We start from the raw sequence: 26,830 nt of genomic DNA, 5'->3' as shown, positions 1-26,830 counted from the left end.
TATAGTTTCTCGTTATAAAAAAAAACAAAAAATATTCAGAATTATCAATATAAGAAGACGAACGATGGGTACAATACAAGGTATGGTAATTTTTTGGGGTAAGTTGTTACATATATCAACTGACCCCTGCTCACTACCTGCCCTCAGTCACATTGTTTAATATAAATTACCTATTATACACTATTAATGGATATCGATAATAGAAAAAAACAATAATGCAAATTAAGATATATTATGAACCTTCAAGGTTAAAAATTTTGAGAAATAAAAATATAGACATCAGGAATCTAAAATTTCATAAAGGATTCTTTTACTTACTTGTTTGAAATTGAGACACAAGCACATAACCCAGCAACTCGGCGCTTGGCGAGTCACTGATCGTTTTTTTGTGATGTTTAAAATCCCAGTAAAAAAGGCGTGTAACTTCTTACCCCTGTAACAACATGCCCCTACACATAACACCTCGACACGTGTTTTGATCACCAAGTGATCATCTTCAAGAGGAAGATTAAAGTTCCTCTTGAAGATGATCACATGGTGATCGAAACACGTGTCGAGGTGTTAAAATAACGATTTGGTGTTGGGTTAAAACTCCAGTAATACTTAGTTGAAACTCGAAAATGTATTTCCAAGTATAATGTCTCTGAAATCCTGATAATTTTGACATGTGACAACACCGCCACAGCATCACATCCGAGTAGCCTAGTCGGCTTGCAGGTGTTACCCAGACTCGCTGGCGCCGACTTGCATTCCTCACTTTGAACACGTGCATCTACAATCCGACAACACTCTCCGGCCAGATCCGGCCTAAGATGGACGGCTGTTTATTGACCACCGCCAGTGACCGACTCGATGACACATGTTGGCCATTTCATATATTATTTCTACTGTTTTCTTACTCAGCGATAGGCCCGTTGTTTGTTTCTTGGCGATTCCTGGTAGAGATGAATAAACAGTTGACAAGCACAGATGGTGTACTAACACCAAGGATATGACTGACCGCCAGTGAGTTATCTTTTTTTTATTAATGGAATATTTTTCCTTGATACACTGTTCATAATCATCCTATCAAATTGGATCTAACATTTCTTATCACAAACTGAAAATTTCGAAAATAAAGCTATGACTACATGCTTTCAGGTAAACTATTTTCAGAAATTTACTAAATTGAAATTTTGACTGTGGATGGTAAACAAATCAAGATGCATGGCTCTCTACCCATCCTTGTACCTATAGAGTTAACTTTTTTTAAATTGATTGTTTCCTTTCTTTCTTTGTAAGATTCCGAAATTTTTTTGTTTAAAGATAGACTTAGAAGTAGAAAGCCAAAACCTTTCTTTCCCAAAAATTAATCTCTCCTAAAAAGATACCCTCTTCCGATTTATATCTCATTAAATTCTGAAAAAAGTCATTCTACTAGTTTATATAAGTTGTTGTGGTTGTTCGAAAGACAAATTGAAATATTGAACAAAAGTAATTTGTGTGCATATACAGAAAAAGTCTGGAATTTACGAAATTAAATATGACTGTGATGCAAAATATTATGGACAGACAAAAAGATCTATTGAAATAAGATATAAGGAGCACTTAACACGTTGAAAATATGGAAGACCTGAAAAATCAGCAGTCGCCCATCATATTTCGATACAAAACCATTCCATAGACTTCAGTTCATTAATATTAGTTAGACAAGTTAACAACAACAGGCATCCAGATGCCTATGAAAGTGTAGAAATAAGTAAACATAATAATATTATGAATAACGATAGATCAATACCTAATAGTATACTATATAGCTTGTTAAAATAATATTTTAATTATTAGATTTACCTTACTATTACATAAGGACACATTATAAAATTAATTTAAGACTAGTAGATAAGGCAATATTGTGAAACTATTTTGACACTTAAGACGCTGGTACCCAGAAGGGGTTGATCTTCCTCTTGAAGATGATCACTTGGTGATCGAAACACGTGTTGAAGTGTTAAAAATAATGGTGTTGGGAAAAATACTACAGTATTAACAAAAAATATTGAAATTACGCAATCAACTTATCGGAGCCAACAAGAAGTTTGTCCTATCTCATCTTGACAAAGCTACATGTTTAATTATTTTTTTTCAATGATGGAATGTGAAAAATCCCAAAAATTTCTATGAAATGTTTGTATTGTGATATTTTCTACAAATAGAAATAATATATACCCAATACTACCTGTTTTAATATATAAAAGATCACATTTACTGCCGCCTGTAGCAAAAAGGCGGCAATTACTATAAGTACAGTTTTGAGAAAATGGCGAAAAACGTTTTTGTGCTACGCCACGAAAGAAATGAAAGAACTTTAAAATATTTCGTTTCGTTAGTGAAAAATATGGAAGTGTTTGTGTTCTGGAATGTATATTTTTGCTTTGTGTCCTTAGACATTGAAGTTATAACACATGCATCGTTTTAACTGCTTAGATACAATTTGGAGCCTAGAGCGATACGTAACATAAAAGCGGCAACATTTACATTGTATCACATGCATCCGTTTCAACTACTTTGATAATAGACAAAAAGTAGGGTAATACGTTATATAAAAGCGGCAAGTACCAAAAATACGAATCATTGTTCGAATTTCTCAGATCACTTGAATAAAATGAACGCAAAATATAAGAAAATTTAATTGATTTTGCTGTTAAAAAATTCAATTCAACTGCTTCACCATCAAAATCCGTCCAGTATCTGAGGGTATTCTTACTCCTAGTTGCACAAACCTGAACTATGCTATTCAGATATGGCCGAGGGTTAATTTTTTTAAGTTTGGCTTGTGAAGTGCAATCCAGCCAATTTGCAAAATCTTAGGGCTGCATGGAAATAATCGACACCTTTTTGGAATTTGCGTCTTGTACTGCTTTTTCAAAATCACTGAAGTCATAAATATTTCCATAACGCTTCATCGCTTGTTCCACCTGGTGATGGAAACTATCTGCGCTCATAAATGTATGTCCTGGTTCGAAATACTTTATGTAAATTTGTGTTGCACTAATCTCAGTACAATTATGAACAATATAGACCAGAAACGTGAAGAAACACCAATTTTTGTTCTGTGCCGAACATTTGTCTAACCAGAGGGTTATCGTGGTAGCATCCCTGTTTTTGAGTAAAAATGCATAAAAGCTGCTGATTATGTCTTCTTTCTTCCTTACAGAAATTCCTTCGTGCCATAGAATGGCAATGGGATTTAATTGACGTTGATGTACACCTACAGGAACAAAACTTTCATTGAATAAGACGATTCTCGGGGTAAATAGGAAAATTTCATATTGATCCATGCGTGATAGCATTATGACTTTCTACAGATCCGCAGAGAAGCACACGTCTGATATGTCTCTATTCAACATATTGGCATCTTCACGATACTGATCTCGGGATTTATTAGCTCTATCCTTATTACAGCTGTATGAATTACAAGTGGTACAATCTGCTTGCAGATTATCTTTAGTGTGTTCGTGTTGATCGAATGTTCCACAAATCTTACACGCTTCGTGGCCAAGTTTGGCAAAGGAAATATTGAGTTCTTTCAAAACATTTCTATATACGTCATACGAACATTCAAAATTTGGATTATCCTTATTAAATTCCTTACACATATATGTCAAAGTTAAATGACTGGGTAGATTCCGTCTATTGGGAGCATGTTCTCTACGATAATGAGAGATTGAGGGGTAAAATGATTCAATATGGAGCCGTATCTTAGTTCTGTCCAGTTTTTTGGTAGAAGGCTTCTTTCCTGAAAAGTAATACTGATTGAATAATAGCTAGAAAAGTTTTACTTTTCTTCCCGAGTATGAAGTTTTCGTCGCGTAGCGGAGGGCATTGATCATTCAAGGGAGGAAAAGGCACTTTACCCCCATGTTATACATATTATTTTTCCGCCTCCCTCGAATAACAAAGTACGACTTTGCCTCTTACTTCGAGGCCAGGATATGTATACATCGGATAGAGGTATGCGGAAAATTGTATTAAACACCGAAATGATTTACAAACCTCTCATATCGCGTGTAAACGTAAGGTGATTGATAGACATATTGAGAATGTTCTGAACAACTTTGTCGTTGCTTGGCTTAAAACCAAGGGTAGTCAGAAAGAATGGTTTGCATACTTGAAAAATGGTACCATTTTCATTCATCATGTGATAGGTGTAGCTATCTTTCCTAGCAGAAACATCAACTCTGTTAGTTTGCCTTTTAACGTTCAACCTTTGAGTATTATTCAAAATAAACTGACGTTGTTCATCCCAGCTCATTTGCCAGAACTCATCATTTATCTGGATCCTCCTATTCTCATCTATATGCGAGATACATTTTCTTCTACAATTGACTGAACATGGTGGTTTAACGTAATATTCTTTTCGTTTTTCATCTTTTTTGGCTTTTTTCTCGCATCAAGTGGTGTCGAAAGAGTACGTCTTTTTCTGGATTTACCTTTTTTGGTAATCAATAAAAGACTATTCGAGGGATCCATAATATGTTCTTGATTGAATTGGTCTTCAGAATCTATTTTCACGATTGGTGTCGGTATTATTATAATCTGCTGTATAACGTTAATCTTGCTATTCTCATTAGAGACTGGTAAAAATGGTGCATGCTCATGTGTAAAAGAATTAGTATTCTTCAATATTACAGCTGAGCCTGATGGTATCTCATTTTCATCATATTTGAAGACGCCTGAATTGCTATCATCCTTACTCTCTCGGATATAAATGAATTCATTTATGCTGTTGATATCAATATTCCAACTATTGTCTGCAAATATTGTAAATAATAACCACCCCCAAACCACAAGTAGTATGTTATAAACTTACTATTAACATCAATTTGAATATCATTGGGAACATCTAGCTGATCGGACGTTGAAGTTGCAAATATAGCTTCTCTAATTTCAGTACAATCGGTTATCTTATCAGATTCAACATCTTGAAATAATAATCAGTTCGTAATATAAAAAATGATTTTTACCTAGGTCATCATTTTGTTGAAAATCTGCATCACATATTTCTATATTGATATTATCAATAGTATTGGGACTATCGCAATTGATATTTTGTAATTCCTGCAGCTCCTTTCGCGTGCAAGGAAGATTTGAAGAGTGAAAACTACTACTACAACTACTTCGGTAACAACATTTGTCCGTGGGAGAAAAAGTAGGATCATCATTTTCATTTGTTTTCGCTGATTTACACTTTACAATGTTAGACACTAGGCTGTCATTTCTAGCTAAGGCCACTAGAAGATGACCTCTACTTGTCGACATTATAGTGAAATATTATTTCAGCAAAATGCACTATTTTTATTTATTAACAATTACACTCAGCACTCACTCATTTACTGAACTGACCACTACTATGTTACGCTAACTTAAAATATAAACACGATTTGTGACACCGACAAGAAAACAGTCAGTACTAACATATATCAATCGAGTAGTTTGTAATAAAAAGGCGGTAATTGACAACATTTTCTGTAGTTACCGCTTTCTCACTAAATATTTACTACTTGCCGCCTTTTAACTTCCTGAACTGATTACGCTCCGAACTTACGGCCAATTTGATTCGCCTTTTTTATCTATACTGACTACTTTTACCGCTTTTAAACTTTGTATATAGGTTGAAAACAGTCACACCAACTTATCGACCGTTAAACCTGAAAATCACTAAAAATTGTAGTTGCCGCCTTTTTACTACTGGCGGCAGTTTAGTCTATTGATCTAATTTGGTTTGGTTGAAATATTCGTTAAAAACAAATACCCCCGCAGTAAACTCTAGAGATAATTTTTCTCAAAGGATTATCCCTAGTTTTATATGAAAATATACACTCCTACCAACTCGAATGTCTTTTGTAGTGAATTAGCGAACTGAATGCTTTTTTGCCTGGATCTCGCAGGATAGATCGATTGGAATTAAATTATATAAAAAAAACTATCATGAAAAAATCAATATACCAATAATTCATCACTAATGTTTTGTTATGATTTCCTAACAACTGAACAAATAACCAAAATTACCTAAATGCAAGCGTTGTTCATTTGAATTCCTAATAAAGTTTTGAAATGTATATTTTTTCAGTTATATTATATTTGGGGTGAAAAATTACAGGAGCTCATCAAAGTGGGCCCATAAACGTCTGACATCATTTACCAATTCAGTAATGCATCCTTTTGTCAACCAGAACAACTGCATAAATTTTAATATCAGAAAGATTGTAGAAGGACATCTCTATCGAATTACCTTTCCGTCACTGTTTCTATATATCCATTGATGATTATTTCTACAGACTACTCGAGACTAACTTTATCGTTTTGCTTCATTTTATCATTTGTATAGTTTGAAACAAGTTTCATTTTATCCTCTTTTTTCAAAAGGGGGATTATCATTTGAAAAAGTTATGAGTAGGTACATTTGAAAAAGAACGTCGGAAATTTCCTCATAAATTTTTTGATATGTCGTAGCAGTAGATTTTTGAGTCACTGATTAATTCTCAGCAATGAGACTCAAAATACCAACTCAAAACGAAAAAAAAAATATTGTTTATTCTTTCCATTTATATCAACAATTGCTTATTAAGATGTATTTGATATCAAATTCGTAATCATAGACTTAAAAAACCCTATATTAAGACATATAATAAAGTCTGTGATGATATACCGATTTTTTTAAAAATTCTTCTGAATTTTCGGAAGTGATAAAGGAAGTGATAAGGATGAAGAAGAACTTTTGTCTGATTCATACTGAGTTTATTAATTGTTACGACCAGTTTCGGTTTGTTAGACCATTCTCCCATTTTCCGAGTGCTTAGTCCGGAATAAATGAACAATATTGATCACTTTTGGATGAATGAGGACTATATCAGTTGAATTAATGCTCCTGTCCTAGTTTTCATATCGGACAACTGGGAAGAACTTTTCGCGAAAGAATTACAGAGCATGTAAGTAAATATTCAAATGTAAATACCTCTCTCACATTGATATGATCGATGACTCCATAGCGTTGAATGATTTTTCTATTCTTAAACATAACTCATAAGCAAAGCATTCCTGATCCATCACAAAACAGTTCCCTTTCAACCTGCAATAGGTCTCATCTGTGGTATAGTTCAAGTAAACGATATAGTGCAACCTAAGTTCTAACAGTTTTCCTTTAATATAATAATATAGGTGAGGAGATAACTAATTTTGTTATTCAATAATCATTTCTGATTATATCTGATTATATAAGAATCACAAAAACTATATATATATATATATATATATATATATATATATATATATATATATATATATATATATATATATATATATATATATATATATATTATATGATGAAGATGTTATTGAATGATTTTTAATTGATTTGGGTTTTGTAAAATATAATTTTTTTATTTTTATAATTATTGTTATTATTTTATTTTATGGAAATTTTATACCTCAGTGTATAGAGATTTTTCTCAACCTCTCAGGTGGATTCAGGCAAAAACACAACAATTACTTACCAAACTTTGATTTTTCTAGTAGATTTCACCTGTGGAAAAATTTGGATTCAGAAATATATAAATTTATCAATTGCCAAAAGAGAAAATTCCTCAATTCTAAAAAAGTCCTAAATCTACACCGAACAACGAACTATTCAATATAGAAACACCGAACAAATGTGGTAATTGTCAGTTTATGAATTGCAGGTCACTGTAATTCGGCAGAGTCCAATTGCTGGTTTAGATTTCAAGTACATTTTATTCCTATTCAGTTCGTAGGTCTTTTCATTAATATATGCATATATTGTTTATAAATGGTTTAAGTAAATACCTTACTTTCCTCCAACGCTGGTGTGTGTGTGGTGTGATATTTCTGTAAAGCTGGAACTCATGGATTTCTTATTCGACTTGGCTGGACAGGTAGGTTTTTTCACTGAATTTATTATTACTTATCAGCATTCACTACTATTCAGTTTAATTCTTAATTCATATAATTAAAATTTTATGGAGAGGAAAATTTAGCGTGGCATCTCTTTCGTTGCCGCAAGAAGAATTTTTTTATTGATGAAAAAATTAAAAATGTATCTCGTTCCCCTAGTTACCATCTGTCAATTTTCACATATACAAATTTTCAACTTCTTTATCAGGAAAATTATCTATTCTACTAATTTAACATTGGCTCTTAAATTTAGATACATTTTCATTTTATAGTTTCGTACAAAAATAGTTAACCTCACTTTTATGTAAATATAAATATTTATCATAAGCATCACTTCATGTCAGTTTCTAAGGAAGTTATTCACAATAATAAATTTTGAATTTTACATAATTATATATATATATATATATATATATATATATTGCAGGCATTGCAGTCCTCAAGTTTTTTTCCACATAATTTCAAAGAATTCGGAACCCATCCATTACTTCCTCCGAAATGCACAATGATTAGTCGCGATCCTTTGTTTGCAGGCATAGGCGTACACATTCTCGAACCATCAGTCCATCCTTTCGTAATTGTGTCGTGAGTGTAATACCGAGTGTAGTCCAAATAGAAAATTAGCCGATGTTCTTGTCTATATTTAGTTATTTGTTCTAAGTATTTGTTACGCAATTCCACTATTTTTCTGCTTTCCGTAATTATTTGACGTTTGTTTATTATTTTTAATCTAAATCCTACTTTCTTTATCCAATTCTGAAGAGTTTTGTCACAGCAGCTCACGTTATGGACGAAAAGTATTCAATTTCTTCCTTATGATTTCAGTTGTAGGACGCTCATTGCTTTTGTAACAGTCGTATATTGTTTTTTCAATGTTTTTATTAGATGAACATCTAAAGGTTTCGGTAATCCTGTATCACATCGCGTCTTACGTTCATAAGGTTTGTTTTTGACTATTTTACGTACAGTTGAGAAATGAATTTTGGTCAAATCTGATGTTGCTTTTAATAGTACGTTTCCCCCGAAACTAAACTTGGGATGTAAATTCCTATATACATTGAAACATACTCTCTGTGTTTCAATATGCAAATCCATCTGAATCTTATTCACTGGTATCTCTTTTTTGCATTGTTTACCATCGCTATTGGAATCACTACACAGGAAAATGTCTGCATTGTTATCACACTCGTTATTACAATTAGTATTTGTTCAAGGACGCTACATTTCAAACAAATACAAAAATTTTAAGTAATTGTAACTGCACCAATATCGAATTTCAACATTCAAATCACGATCAGTTCCTGAACTAAACATTGACAACACGACGGCTCGCATTCTATTCATCGCCGTAACATGACTTCAAATTCAATTTCATGACTCTTCAGCCAATCACCAAACTCGGTTAATAAAAATCATCCTATACAAACCGCCAATTCTTCAGTCCACGTGGACTAGTTGACCGCGGTTTTATTTCTATGTATTGGTTTTTTTGGCTTTTCAGGGCGCCGACACTTTAAGTATGCACAATACCAGTTACTAGTTACTTCAACTATACCTACTTTATTATGTCAGAAAGTCTATTTTGAATTATTCTGCAATTAGCTTGCAAAATAATTGGGAAGACTTCAAGCACTTCTTAATGGCAGTCAATTGATTGTAATAACGTTTTCTCTTTAAAAGATTATATAGTTCTTGATAGTGAACCTAAATAATGTTTATAGTGTTCCAAAAATATTTCTTGAACAAGCAACATGTCGCAGATGTTCCAATTTGTTTTATATTTTGTTGTTAATTGAAAATTGAGTAGTGGTAATATCCTATTTAACCAATCACCTATTCCTATTTATGTCTGAAATAAATTGTTGCCATGCCACAATGGTTTTATCCTAATTATGAGAAACATAATTTTCGTTAATTGATAATGTCACTTGTGTTCGAAACAGTGCTCACCATGTACTCCACACCACATTTCTCTCGTAGAGTAAATAACAGTTCATTCAAATTGATTGCTTGATTCATATTTTTCAAAGGTGGAGTCTTTCCACCTACAGAACTAAGCCAGACGTTAGACTCGTTAAGAAGGCAATTATGTAGGAAGCTTAAAAATTGAGTCGGTGGAATATACTTCTCCATCAGTAGATAATTACTGGCGCTAGTTAGACTGACTTATCAAGAAGACAAATTCTTTGGACAAGCCCAAAGTGAATTATTAATTTTTATATTTTAAATCCATTCGTTAGCAAGTAGGTTGTTTTACGAGGAAAGTCAATTACAAAACGAACTATACCATTTTGGGCTAAACTGTATCCATCCAACAAACAGAGTAACCGAAACAAAGATAGCTGCGTGATCAAATCATGATCACCATTTGCATCTATTGGGTAAAATAAACAAACCCCTTTACGCTGGCCAATCAGATTCAACTACAATAGGCTGGCAGAAGTGGCTGGCTAAGTTGAGGAATAACGTAGGGAATGAATCGAGTATAGCAGTCAGATGCAGAAAGATTGTAAAACTCTTTTTTCTGTTCAAGCTTTCGAGGCGTCTCTTCATCGGAAACTCTACAATAATAATTGAATAAATAAAGGGTATGGACAACGTTTTCATACTTACGAAAGTGAGGTTAAAATGAAGTTAACAAATAAGTAACAAAGAGGATCCTCATATTTGTATGTCAAGATTGAAATTGGTTAAAAACATGTAACATTGCATAAGAATTTTGCGATAATATGAGATGATCACACAAATAATATTAAATTATGAATTGGAAATTGAACTCAACAGGTTGTTGGACATGATTGACATAAAACATTAAGTTTGACGGAAAGTTTGACAGAATTTCTTGTTCAGCATTGGCATTGCTGCCAATGAGATTTCACAGAACTGTAAAATGATAAATCACAGAGAGTGAAGGTAAGGAGTTACTGTTATGAAATTATTAATTGTTATCAAATTTGTTTTCTTTATTTAAACAAAGGAGATAGGTATAAATCAGGTTGAGACTTTCAATGTCTGTCCTGGAATTAATAGTATTTGAATTTTTAAATATTTGACACATTTCTAGGTAAGTTCTTTTTTGAGTATTATTTATATGAATATTACAAACAACAATTCCCCATAAATAACATTCCATTTTCCGTTACCTCATCTAGATAGCCTTTCATACAATCTCAAAAAAAAAATGTCAATTTGAACATGTGAAATTAGCTTTCAAAAATCTTAAGACTATCAAGACACTTTTTTCCAACTTAAGAGATAAAGAAGATATCATCAATTTATTCAATGTGGTTTATTCCGTGTTCCAGTTGTGAGAAGATTTACATTGGACAAACGAGTAGAAAATGAAAAGACAGAATCACTTCACACAAGAGTGACATAAGATGTAATAAACCGTCATGCACCCTTTCTAATCACACGATAAATTTGGATCATGCTTTTTCTTTTGATAATGTTGAAATTTTAGACTCAGTAAATAATACTCAAAAAGAACTTTTTTAGAAATGTGTCATATATTTAAAAATTCAAATACTATTAATTCCAGGACAGACATTGAAAGTCTCAGCCTGATTTATACCTATCTCCTTTGTTTGAATAAAGAGACAAATGTGATAACGTTTAATAATTTCATAACAGTAACTCCTTACCTTCACTCTCTGTGATTTATCATTTTACAGTTCTTGGCAGCAATGCACTGGTCAGAACAAGAAATTCTCTCAAACACTTTCTGTCAAACTTAATGTTTTATGTCAATCATGTCCGACAACCTGTTGAGTTCAATTTCCAATTCATTAGTTCATATTATTTGTTCGATCATCTCATATTATCGCAAAATTCATACGCAATGTTACATGTTTTTAACCAATTTTAATCTTGACAAACAAATATGAGGATCCTCTCTGTTACTTTTTTGTTAACTTCATTTTAACCTCACTTTCGTAAGTATGAACACGTTGTCCATACCCTTTGTTTATTCAATAATTATTGTAGAGTTCCCGATGAAGAGACAATAAACGCCTCGAAAGCTTGAACAGTAAAAAGTGTTTTACAATATTTCTGCCCCTGACTACTACAACCGATTCATTCCCTACGTTATTCCTAAATACATATATGTGTGTGAGTAAGTAATAGTAACATTCTGAAGTAGTTTCAATTATCACCCTGTTATTTGAATCCCTACTTTCCCACACACCTATATAAACAAAATATTTTTCATATATATTTATATTTTTCATATAAATATATATATATATATATATATATATATATATATATATAATTTAGTTGACTGGTCATTATATAACTATAAATTATTTTTGAGTTGGGTATTTCAGTCAATATCTGAGGGCTATGGAAACACTATTTTTCTATTTTTTGTTATTCAAGCTTTCTGAAATATATTTTTTTCCTTCATCAAGAATATCTACAAAATGAAGATCATGTGAATATTATACAGCAATAGATATGTTACAAAAACTCATCAAAGTTAGTATAAAATATAGAAAAAACATATAAATCCAAACATAAAAACGAAAAGTCAAATGCAAAATTTGACGTAACAAAATTTTCAAACGTGTATATATATATATATATATATATATATATATATATATATATATATATATATATAGTTATTGTGATTCTTGTATAATCAGAAATGATTGTTGAATAACGAAAATAGTTAGCTCCATAACTATAGTATCAAAGGGGAGCCTTGGAAGGTAGGTTGCAGTATATCGTTTACTTGAATTATAACTATTGGGTTACATTTATATTCTGCTTGTTTTTTCATTGTGAGCAAATTGCTCTTCCAATTTTCACCATCTTGAGGTACCCATAGAAAATGAATTTAGTCTCCGTTTATGGCTTCTACTTTCAACGGGCCATTGTTACTTGATTACCTTTATGTATCAATTTGCTCAGTGTTTCATTACAAAAGCGTATACTATTAACTTATCAAACATAAAAACTGGAACAATAAGGATTTACGACGAAGCGGAATTTTGCTGCATCACTGATTTTAAACGAAATTGCTTTCTAAGGTAGTAATTGAGCCGCCTCGCAACAACTATTTTCCTAGTAGATCACGATGGAGATCCATTCGACTAACGATTGAGTTCGACTGATTATAAAAAGTTAGGGAGACCGCGTTCTATATTTTTTTGAGTAATCATAATTGTAATTGAGAAAGGTATTGCAGTTTTTATGTATTATGGGCTTCAGCTCGTACCAGCACGAACGAGAAATTAATCGAAATGAAATATTTGAAAGATACTTCGACATTTAAAGGCCTGATATATTTTCTGAAACATTCTCTGAAGTGCTGATCATCATTTGCAAACTTGATAGCCTGGAACATCGAAGAAAGGTTGAAGATTTGTCTCTTTTCTATTGATACTTTCACTGGAAGTGTTCAAGTGACTTGGAACATTTGAATCCACCAGGAGTGGTACATATAAGAAATAGACGACGGACTGTGGCTGCTCATCGTTTAAAGGTTCAACTCAGTACACCTGGAACTTCACCGTTTAAGAGCTCTTCCCCGTGTAAAACTGCGTTAATGTGGAATAAACTTCCTGAGAAGTTTTTCCAAATGGATTTAATCTTCAGCGATTCAATTGAATCGCTACTGCTGCACAGGCACCGCTCTGAGAGCGCCTTAAGGATTTTTCTGTAGTGCTTGTGTTTTGTCCTTGAACAAAGAAAAAAGTGTTCTCTATATCTCCGCCATGCTCTGTTCTATACTTGAATGGAAAATAACCTAGCCAAGTATTCATTAAGAGTATGGGTTAACTTAATTTTTTTGGATTACGATATTTTCCTCTGAAGATGTAAATATGAATCGTTTTTCATTTAGCTTCATCAAAGGGATACTTCATGAAGGGATACTTCAAGTTTTTGGTGAAAGATGACAAGAGTCCCTCAAGGAATAAAAGTTATTACAGGCTTGCTATCAAATAGCTGTTAGAGAGAATAAGAAACAGTACATAGTGTTATCCGTTGAGTTTGCAAAAATTTTGATCATCAATTGCACAATGGAATTTGAATTTCGACAAAAGTTACTGCATGTTCTATAACCTAAGTAAAAACGTTCATTGATGAAGTACCTCCATTTCAACAAATACAAAAAAATTAAAAAATAAAAGCTTTTTGGGTTTCACTGTTAAGTCTTCCTATCAAAAAGAGTCGTTTTTGGCAATTTGCTACCAATTTAGACATTGTTCGGTAAGAGCCAAGAGTTTCCAACGCCGCTTGACTGTCCGATAATATTTTTATTGACTTGTGTATGCAGTTGGATTCTTCCAATCTCTCCGCACACAATTCAATAGCGTGAATTTCTGCTTGAAATACAGTTGCATAGGTTCGTAGGCAGGTTGATATCTCTATCTTGAGTCTGCGACTAGAAACACCTGCCCCAGTACAGGAAGCTGTTTTTGATCCATCTGTGAACCAACAACTATCTGCTCTTAATATTTCCTTCTTCCGGGGAATCCAGTTCTCTCTACTCGGAAACAGTACTTTACAAGGCAGTTCGTAGGTGAGAGTTGGAGACATAAAGTCAGAGGCCATTTCCAGAATGCTGTCTGTGACTTCCAGTGTCAACCAACAGTGTGTTGTAACATTCACTTCAATAATCAACATTTTTCTTATAAAAAACTTAATTTAAAAACGAATGCTTCTCCTGGTGACATTATTCTATTTTTAGGTTAGTTACTAGTGACATTTCAGAAAGAAGCGGTTGGTATTTGCCGTCGCCTACTATTTCAAATTCGTAATATACCACCAAAAACCAATTTACGATCTAAAGAATGAAGGTAAAAAACATTTGAATTACTTCAGGAATATGGACTGCATCAGTCCTACCAACCATATCATAAACCTTAAAAACGTAAAATACAGGAATATGTAACCAAAAAGCAGCTCCGTACATTTTTTAACATTTTTATAATAAAAATGTTGATTATTGAAGTGAAAAGTGTTAAGGAAGGAGGAATAAGGTGTAAAGGTGACCTAGTGAATAAATGCTTGTGTTTTTAAATAGTTTATTTAGTGAAAAAGAAGGCTGAAAAGTTGCCCTTTTCTGAATTTTGAAGGGCCGTAACTTTTTAAATAAGGGAGAGCGCCGCTTTTTTCTTTCGGATTCGTAATCTACGCATCAAAATACGTAAGTACAGTCAAAAATGTTTTCAAATTCGCCGGGTGTCCACATAACGAAAATTTACCGGGATTTGTCATTTTTCATTAGTCATATAATAAGAAAGCTGACAAGTATTCTTGACGGGGATGGAGGATTTTCTAGTTTTCTGGATCTGTACTCAATCCTGAACTTCACATAATTACCGTAACTACTTTGGGGTCTTCTGACCACAAACCGATTTCAGTTTTGAATAAATTATCGATCAAACTTTGGTATTATAAATCTGTTGTGTAGGAAGATATTTGAGACTACTTCTCAACATCACCCTAGCTAAATGTTTGCTTCAAATCTGATGATCTGCCCACTTTTGCTTCTGAAGTAACTGAGGTTATTGTGTCAGGCATGAAAATATATACTGCCTTTTCAATAAAGCGAAGTACTAATGACAAACCATGGTTCAACAAAAGTTACAATCAAGCTATCTTTTCTGAAAATCTCATCTACTGATAGTGGCGCAAAAACCCCATTGATGAAAACGTGATACATTAACTCTAGCAAGAAATGAAAATTACGATAAAACCAAAGAAGAGAACTGCATGATCAAAGAATCACAAGAAAATGTCTTGCCTTTCGCGACGGTACTAGATCTTTCTGGTCGATGACCAAAGCCATTGGTCAAAATTACACTAAGTTTACAATTCTACCACTAACGCTAGAGTTCTTCGATCACAGCAACGGCGATAAAAAAGTAAATTTATCTGCTGAACAACGTGCGTCTCACTATACAGTCACTTTCCAGGAAAACGCCACTCTCTCTTCTTCCCCTACAGCAGTTACTGCCAGTTATTACTCTTCAGTGTTATTCATAGACCAATACTGAAACAGCTTAACATTAATAAAGCTTCTGGTAATTACAGAATGCGCCAGTACATTTTCATCGTTTCTCTTCTTGTTGTGTTTTCTCTTTACCTTTCGAAAATTATGCGTTATTTAACACATTGTTAAGTATTTATAATGCAATTCCATAAAATGTAACCGTCTCTGGCAAAAAATTTACAAATTAAATGTTTCGACTTGTCAAGACGTCTTTGTTCGCGATTTCCAGATTTGAACATTTTATTAAAACAACGATATAAATAAAAGAAAAACAACAATAAAAATTAATTGGCGCTCTGGGACGACTTCATTGATTCCAGTGGTGCATTTGCTTTTTCAGCTGCAGGAAAACCCGGAAAAACCTGCAGCACCACATCATTTGAAGATCTTGATCTAACAATGTCCTCTCTCTTATAAAACAACATGTAGGGTGTCTCCAGAGGCTCCAATAAATTCAATGCATCGCCAGAACACTTCGTGACACGACTATCGTCAAACTTAAACCAGTCCGTTTCGTCTTTGACCAAGGCGTAATAATGACCAAATTCAACGCCAGAACTACAGTGGACAATGACTGCATGAATATTATAATAGTGGTCTGCTAGGTTGAAATGTTCATCTATTTCGAACCTTCCAAAGAGTTTCTTGCTTCCGTTAGAGGTTGAGTCTTGTTTGAAAATCATCAGTGTTATTATTAGATTGACTGGTGCCTTAGCTATACTTGTTTCCTTATAACAGTCAGTTAGTTTGGCGCATGTTTGACAATACAATCGATCATCACTTGTTAAAAATTCCGTTTTCAGATGATTTAACAATAAGCTTTGCAGATTTTATCATAACTTTTCGTTCTCTTTCGAACACTTAAACCATCCACGCTGGTATTCCACGGGGATTCATTTGGTCTCCTACTCTTTTTTTATCATACATCGAAGATCCATTGTCAATCGAAGATACAAGTTAATATTTCTGTTCTCTCCATTTGGATACCCAAACAACAGATTTCACTGAAGATCTGGAAAATATTTCAACTTGAAGTGATAGAAACCAAATTAGTCTTCAAAACCAGCTTCCTCTAAGAAGGTGAATGTTGCGGAACCAGACATGATAAATCAAGACACACAATTTCACTAGCTGAATCAATTAATTTGTTGGATGTCAAATTGTCTTGCATTATGTCTTGGCAAATTCACGTTACTGATATAGCAAAGTCAACTTCTCAGAAATTAATTTCGTACCAGAAAGTGGTACACATATCAGCATATTTCAATGTTTCATAAAGCTCAAATAAGACCTGCTGCAGAACAGAAGTGTCATTCGTGTGATTGGAGAACTAAACATCTCAAGCAACCTTGATAACCTGAAACATCGATGGGAAGTTGTGGACTCGTCTCTTTTCTTTGGATACTTTCACGGTAAGTTTTCTATTAACTTATCCTGCTTGATTCCGCCTGAAGCAATATGTTCCCGGAGTGCTTAGCAACATACTGCGGTCCAATGCTTATAACGAGTTGCATTAACTTGAACTACACTTTTCAAGAACTCTATCATTTGGAGAACTGCGTTCTTGTGGAATGAACTTCTTGAGACGGTTTTTCCAAACAGTGATTTGAATCCAACGTGAATCGGTACTTTCGCACAGGTACCGCTCTCAGAGCGCTTCAATAAATTTTCTGCAATGCTCATGCATATCCATAACAATTAAGGATTTAAAAATCTTTTTGAATTTCGAAATTTTTTCAAAGTTATCTACATGTATCATTCTCAAGATGAATTTCATATGAATACATTTGAGAAACTTCAGATACGTTTGTGATTGTGTATCGATATTAATGTAGCAAACTTTCAACTTGGATAGCGTCGTTTCCCAGTCTTTTACCACTTATTACAAATAACTAGAGTGGGGAAATGTTTCTCGAATGAAATTTCAAACAATATAGGCGTATCTCAAGGGAGTGTCCTGGGACCACTGCTGTTCATAATTTACCTAAATGATGTGAATTATATACAAGGTTATGATTTTTTGAATTTATTTGCAGATGACACGTTACTTGCATGCTATGGAAATGACGCTGAAGAAACAGTTGAGCGCATGAATCGATTGTTGAAAAAAATTTAAATATATTTAAACGAAAATAAACTAAAAATTAATACGAATGGAACCAAATCAATGATAATCAGTAAGAAACATAAACTGAAATCAACTGACTATGAAAAGCTTCAACATGAAGTGGAGGGAGACAAAATTGAATGGGTGTCAGCTTCGTGTTGGATGAATCACTAACTCTCAATGCATACTGTGACTATATTTGTAAAAAGATATCAAAAAAACTATTTTTTTATGCAGAATTTCATCGGAAGTTTCCATTTTTTCAAAAATAACAATATATAAAACCATTATACAAGCCCCATACTGATTATTGTTTTATCTTTTAGATAAAAACAATATACAGAAGTTACAGAAACTGCAAAATCGAGGTTTGAGAATCATCTTAAAATGTAATAGATACACTCCCATTCAATGCATGCTGAGTGCCCTCAAGTGGTATGATGTGGCAGATAGATTGTATTACTCAAGTATGATATTTATCTATAAAATAACCAGAAATTCATTACCAAAATATTTTGATTCCTTCATTACGTACAATAATCAAATTCATGACTACAACACAAGAACCACCAATCAATTCCACATTCACAAAGCAATCTATGAAATCGTTGTTTTCCAAAGGATTGAATGATTTCAACCAATTTCCATACCACATTAAAGATTCTGTTACTTTATATTCATTCAAGGCTCAGTTGAAAATATATATTACATCACGTACTCTATGAATTTTCGGATTTTTTTCAATTTTTATATTTCACATCATCGAATTGTTTTATTGGTTCGAGCATGTGTTCTGTATACATTGTGTTACATCGTGTTACATTGTGATATGTTGAATATTTCATTACCGACCCACTCGAATAATTATTTTCATGCCCTAGTATAATTGTAATATGGAACTAACTATTCTGAATACTCCTGATTTGTTCTGTGTTATGGGACAATATTCTCAGAAACACATTTCTATTTCTAGCTTTTTAGCTTCTTGTATTTATATATTATTTGAACGTATTTTATTGTTAGAAGAATTTTTATACTATTTTAATATTTTTTATATACCATTTTTACCTTTTTGGACTTGTTTTTAAATTGGGATTTCCTATTTTCAAATAAATAAATGAATAAAAAAATTATTGCCACCGGTCCTTCATTCCTCAATTTGGAAGTGAGTAAACATGCTTATATGGATTCAAATCATTAAACAGTTATGCACCTACAGTTTTTATAATAATCCTCTATTATCGATACCCATTCCATTGAAAAATAAATCTTGAGCAAAATACTAATGTAGGTGGTACATTATTCGTCAACGAAAGGTAGCAAAATCTACAATTGCTTGTTACTTAATTATAAACAAACAAGTGAAGCATCGTGCATATTCATTATCGTGTAAAATCTAACTATTGACATTTTGCAAAACTGTCAAATGAGAGAATAATTTTTGTCATTGAACAACATGAACAACAACCGTGTAATAATAGTGAAGAATTGAATTATGAATAGCTATTTTTTCTACTATTCGAGAGCCGTCTGACTAGTCCATTTGTCTGTGGAAAACACTACAGTCTTAAGGGCTCATTGCGTTTCTCTCCCACCTTTTTCATGACACTCATTCCAAAAATTTCATTTCCTCTACTAGTTTTTACAGGTCTCATACTGGATGTATTTCATATTTGTTTGATGATGATTGAAAATGTTTCATGATGAATTTCATTAGTTCGGACTTCCATTGTCCGACGATTTAAAATCCCTGAAAGGACTAATGAAAGAGAAAATTTAAAAAAATTGCTGAAATTAACAATTATATTAAGCAAAAAAACCTGAAATGACATAACAGTGAAATAAAATACAAGTAGAAATAGAACAATTGAATAAAAGTTAAAAATAAAAATCAAAAGTTAAAAGATTCCAAGCCAAATTACTTCACGAGGTTTTGATTGTTAGTATCGACAATCGTCTTCGGGTGATGACTGGACTAATTCCTTATCACTTATCTCCGCTTTCGTTTTTTCGCTTCACCGGTTCGGGAGGAGATGACCGTTAGGCGGGAGTTGGCAATTTTTCGCTTGATTATGGGTTTCCATATGTTGCGTTTCTCTACGCTAGCTTGGCTGCATACATTGTTGGGCAACATGTATGCGGCTTCTTTTGAATTTCCTCCTGAACCAATGTTCCTCCCCGATTTCAGCTTGAGACCACTCGATGTTATGTTGATGGGTCCAAACATGCTCTGCTATTCCTGATTTGCTGGTTTCCCCTCACTGGGTGTGTTTCTTGTGCTCGGCAATGCGAGCATTCAGTGGCCTCTTCGTTTCACCGATGTAGGATTTTCCGCACTCACAGGGTATCCGGTAAATGCAATTCTTTGAATCGCAATGCGTGTTTGGTGGCCTGGTTTAAGTGAGGCTACTACGGATAGTGTATCCGGATCTGAAGCAGATTCTGATGTTGTACTTGGATCCAATTCTTCTTATTCTTTCCGATAATCCTCTGATGCAGGAAAGTGCAAGCACTGGTTGTGACGGCTACTCTTCCTTGCGAGGCTCCTGCAGGCTTTTAGCCAAAGCCTGTTCCACCATCGCTTTGGAGTAGCCATTCTGTTGAAGATCATTTTTGATAATGTTCATTCGTATAACAGAGCCCGAAAGCACGATCTAATAGAGTCTTGATGATTCGTGTTTCAGTCGATTAATGTTGGTTGTATTCGTGGTTCAGATACTGTCCCGTGTGATTGGGTTTTCGGTATACAGTTCATTCCCACTTAGTTTCGGTCCTCTTCAATAATACGTATGAGAATAGCAACTCGTTGTTGTCTTTTTTTGTTTGTTGTTTTGTTGATGTGTTTCAGGAAGGCGTTTAGTTCAGTATTTCCTTGGTTCCATATTATGAAGGTGTCGTCAACGTATCCCAACCAGTTTCTTGAGGGCTTTTTCAACGGCCAGAGTTTCAAACCACTCCATATATATATATATATATATATTGGCGATGATTGGTGAAAGTGGCGATCTCATTCAGGTATCCTCTCAATGGACATTGTCCTGCATTTGTTCTGAACTAATCCGGGATTGTTGAAACCCTCCTTCAGTTCTCCTCCTGGACAGTCCCGTTGTGTGTTCCCGGGTGTATGGAAATATTGATCCAATCATTTCGTTGGGACCTCGAATTGCTGTTCCATGTACATTGCAAGTTGCATATACTTGCAAGTTGCATATAACTGAAAGACTGATGTGTACTCACAAGTGAGTAACTGAAATGAAGATTTCAATAAATTTCAGCTCCCATTATTTACATGTTCGGTTTTCGACCAGTCTGTATACCAGGTGTTTCTGCCGAACATATTCTTAGGATACCTAATTATTTTCCACTCTCCGCGGTTCGAGACTTCAACCGTGAAATTTGTATAAAAACTTGTATTTCAGTCTCATGTGGTCCAAGAAAATGTTTGAAATTCGTTCCTCCACATATTCCAAAATTTCTGTTTTGCTCGATTCCATGTGAGTCGGTTGATTCTCCAGCTTGAATTGGCCCATTCTTGTTTGCCACTTATCACTAGATATAAAGAAGGAAGTTTCAAGTGTGCCTCCAATGCAGTTGTGAAAGTGGTTTGCATTGCTCACGTTAATCCCGAAATTACAAGTCTTTGTAACCTTTTTAGTTTGTCGATAGGGGTCGCTTGTTTTATCTTTGGCTACCTGACCATATATGCATAAGATCATAGATGTTTGAGTTTAACTATTATGGTGTAGAGCCAATACATCATGTCTGGTTTGAGTCCCCATGACTTTTCGTTCTAGATGTTGGTTCCAGGTCAGCCTGGGCTGTAGTGTTATTACCAAATATTTGATCTTTCCCGACTTTATCTCTTCACCTCGACGTTTTAGGGGTACTCTTGATGATTGCTACTATGGTCGATTTCGTTGGGGTCATGTTCAATCCTTCTCAGTAGGAACATTTAGTTATGATACCCAACACCAGATACATACGTTGCTTCACTTATTATCCCATGATAGTTGTATATACCAATATATCTTTCTTTAAGTATGCAATCTATCCATCTGCAGCGTGTGACGTCGATCCTTTTTCTCATTGACGCCTTGAAAATTGATTCTATGAACATATTGTCGAAAAGAAGTACGTTGTTGTTCATGTAAACGTGTACATCTTGTATTTACTACAAGTGGTAATTACTACAAGTGGTATAAAAATATAGGAAGTTAAAATTCTCATTCTCATGATGATATCCTACCACTATCTAACGGGGCTACATCCATCAATTTATGATAAATATCACTCCTTCATTTCGAAATATGAGTTTTACACACCTCCTAAGGTCTTAAATCACTGGTATACCGACAGTTCTCAACCTGAACTTCACTCTGGTTCTCATGTTTGCCAGAGGGCGTTATTTTCATATCTGCTTTAAAGCAACAAAAACTGCAAAATTGTATGGACTGTGGGCCAGTGCATCAAATTAATGAAGAACGCAGGTGCAGCTCACTTCTAAATGAATGGTTGAATCAGTTTTTCGTGACGATTCGTTTTCGAGGCTCCTCCTACATAATGGCATTCGATAACTTCGTCTTCGTGACTGACCACATCAATTTAAATACAGGTCACTTGACCATATATCACGATTAACATCGACATAATGGGCAGCATTAACGGTTTTCTCTTCTCTACCTCCAAGGCTACAGTTTTGTTTTATAGTATAAAAAAAAACAATCGTAATAGCCATGTAAAATGTATTGGATATTCAGACATTGATTACACACAAGTAAACGAGTATACTGGACACTATTTTGATTGCTGCTTTTACTTTTCAACTTACCACCTTCAAACAGCGGTATTTCCTACAAAAAACCCTGATCGCCAAGTATTTGCTGTAAATGATGTTAGTGTATTATATTATTACATTACTATATTACTATCTACGGCACTCTTACGGTATAAACGAGACATCGGTGTTGCCCTATGCTCCGGGGGATATTGAATCCGTTGTGGAGAACGATAAGTGCCGAATTTATTGGAACTATTCGTTCCCCACCCTCAGGCTCATACAAGCTAATTTGCCTGATGTAGTCCTCAGGGCGTCAAGAGACAATACTCTATTTAGCTGTCGAAAAGCAAATATACTCTCACACAGCTTCTTACTCAGTTCATCAATGTGTGCATTCCATGATAAATTGCGGTCAAGAGTGAGTCCTAGTAGTTTGGCAGTATCATCGCCATTTTCAGTGGTTTCAGTATTTGAGGTCGTAAACAAGACCTTCTGGGTCTTGCTTTCATTTAATTTCGACTGATTTGTTGTGAATCACAGAGACGCCTGTCTCAGAGTATCATCAGTAATTGATGGTAATTCGATTATGTTTTTCTGAGACGTTTTTGACGTATTTGAGGTCGTAAACAAGACCTTCTGAGTCTTGCTTTCATTTAATTTCAACTGATTTGTTGTGAACCACAGAGACGCCTGTCTCAGAGTATCATCAGTAATTGATGGTAATTTGATTATGTTTTTCTGAGACGTTATTAGAGTTGTGTCATCTGCGAAAAGAACACATTTACCTGGTGACATAAAATGACTGAAGTCATTGAAATATATCAAGAATAGCAATGGTCCCAGAACGGATCCCTGCGGTACACCATTCTTGATAGTTTTATTGTCAGACATGTTTCCATTCACACACACAGATTGGGTTCTGTTACATAAGTACGACTGAAATAAACTGAGTGGTAGCCCCCTCACTCCATAAAACAACTTTTTGAACAGAACTTCGTGCGAAACGCAGTCGAATGCTTTAGAGAGATCACACATGGTTAATATCACATATTCACCTCTCTCAAGACCCTCGATAACCAAACTCACAGTTTTTCGAATTGCATCTGTTGTTGATCTACCCGCTCTGAATCCGTATTGATCTTCACTAAATAATTTGTTATTAATAAAAAAGTTCATGAGCCTGTTCTTCAAAATAATTTTCCCAAAACGGGAATGATTGATATTGGTCTATAGTTACCAACCAGAGACCTGTCTCCTTTTTTAAAAAGAGGATATACTTTTGAACATTCAAACATGTCTGGAAAACACCCTTTTTGTATACACGAGTTGAATAAAAATGTCAAAGGATCTATAATTGCTTCAATTATACCCTTGATAATTGCACTGTTCATATCGTAAATATCTAAGCAAGAAGAATTTTTCAAGGATATCACTGCATCAATTATTTCCGATGGCGTTACAGGTTCAAGAAAGAATGAAGAACATGATGATTTAGCACCATTAAGTAAATCATTCGAAGTAAATTAGAATTCGGGTAGTTCTGAAATAACATTTTCTGCTATATTAATGAAGAATTCATTAAAAATATCCCCGTTTATATCACAAGTGGTTTTGTCTAGGGTTACTATTCAACTCATGATTTATAATTTGTCAAGTACTTTTTTGTTTATTATCAGAGTTTAAAACAAAATCACTATATGACTCTCTTTTTACATTTTCAAGTTTTTTATCATTGATTTTCTCCATATTTTTTCAGGTGAATCACTATCGGCTAGTAAACTTATATATTGACCACAGTGATCTGACAGGCATGGTTCTATTATACCTGTTTTGAAGGAAGCATTTTCAAGATTTGTCAAAATATTATCAATACAAATTGAAGAATGTGTAGAAACTCTGGTATATTCACTTATGGTGACCTCAATATTGAAAGAACTTATAAGACAAATCGATTCCTGTAGTTCACATGACTTCGAATTGAAATTTACATTGAAATCTCCACAGATGATAATTTTCTGACACGAGGTTATATATTTCATCAATAGGTTCTCCATGTTATACAGAAACTGTTCATAATCCCCATTACCTGATCTATAACAAGTGATTATTATTAATTTAAGAGAAATAATCTCAATACCACAAAATTCGAAATTCATTTCGCTATTGAAATCATCACAATCAATAACCCTATATCCCAAATTCGATTTAACGAAAATAGATACTCCTCCATGGTTCCTAGAACTCCTACAAAAATAAGACGCCAAAGAATAATCATTAATATCAACGAGTGTAAGAGTGTTTGTTTGTAACCAATGTTCAGATAAACAGATAGATCACTTCAAAGTTTACATTTTCTAAAAAACAATTTAACTGATTTATTTTGTTGGAGAGACATTTAGATGAAATATTGATAAATTGTCCATTTGTGGTGAGTATTAATTTTTCTAGAGTTTTTCATCACAGAGATGATTGATTCTTTCTTCTCCGGTGAAAAAACCTATTTACTAGTGCTCGTTTCGGCCACACACTTGGTACCAATTCCTCAGACAGGTTGTCGTGATCAATTGTAATCTTAAATATCAACACAGTTTTTGATAATAAAGGTACTCCTCAGCATCGAGTACTGAGACCATAATGTTGATGATTTCAATTTTCTTGACAACTCTTCAAAATAAACTAATAAGGTATTTTCGGAACAAGAATTTACCTTGGCTATCATTTTCCAGCCCATAAAGTGTCTGTAAGCGATTTCATATTTTTCTCTTGATGTGCTTGGTAGCAAATTATTGGTACCAAGGTGTATTTTCCAACTTTAAATCTTCGTATTCCAATATATTCAATATTTAATGAATCTGAACTGTTTATACTATAACAATAAAACTATTTTCGTTGGGCAATAATTATGCAGTGCTTCGGTTTTGTTGTTATGGAAACGCCGACAATGGGCTACTTGGATATTGCACGCGAATCGTCGGTGTAGCGTTGTCAACATGGAGAACGTGTCATATCAATCTGACATGTAACAATTCATGACTGACTGAGTTAACGTGATAACAGTGAGAAATTATTTCTCACTATAATGGCGGATATTTCTCACTGCGTGAGAAATCTTTCGTTTTGAACGTATGAAAGCGATGAGAGAAGTGTCACATAGTATAGCATCCGTAGAAAAAAGATGTTGAACTGAGATCTGTGTATATAAAACTGTCAGTCAATTTCTAAGTTTCAAAATATTTTCAGTTAGATATTGAAAAACGTTTCGAAATGCTAAATTTATAATAAGATTATAATAAGTTACTATTGAGTTAGCTAAATTCCTGAATGAATTATTAAATGTCCATAAGTCAGTCGGTAGCCAAGCGGTTCGGCGTGGGTGATTTGTTCACTCACTCGAATTGACTGCCGTGTTGGTCGGTGGTTCAAGCCCTAGTCTGAACGATCGATCTTCACTTGCTATCGTCCAACCCGTGTTAGGAATCACACGCTAAAAGGTAAGACCTCGTTAATCCTTAGCTCGCACAAGTTTCGACTTCTGAGGGTTGTCGTTCGTAGGGGTGCGACAGCTGGTTAACGGAAAAACAGATTTTAAAACAGATTTTTTTTAAATGATTCGAGGCAAGTAAAATTCAGATACCTACTCTTTGAAAAGATCTCCGATTATGAAGTGTAATTTATTAATTTCTGAATCAATTCATAAAGTTCACTCTACAGATAGTAAATTGCATTCACTGGTTAGGTTGATGAAGCAAGGGAATGGAATAATGTAATAAATAGCTCAGCAATATTTTGATACCTTAAGTTCAATGAAACTTCCCTCTATCGACAATATTTTGCAAGCAAATCCCTTATTTTATTTGTTTCCCAAAAGTATATTCAGTGACGAAGAGTGTTGCTCTCTTCAAGCCTCACTCTGTACTGATTCACTGAAACGAAATGATGATATTCATAAGTGAATTCAATCAATTACTGCTCTCCATCTCCAGTT

Source organism: Leptinotarsa decemlineata, unplaced genomic scaffold, assembly GCF_025532065.1.
Source record: "Leptinotarsa decemlineata unplaced genomic scaffold, Ldec_3_MD MMD2_tig00000251_RagTag_RagTag, whole genome shotgun sequence".
Lineage (NCBI taxonomy): Eukaryota > Metazoa > Arthropoda > Insecta > Coleoptera > Chrysomelidae > Leptinotarsa > Leptinotarsa decemlineata.
This window is presented reverse-complemented; position numbering follows the sequence as displayed.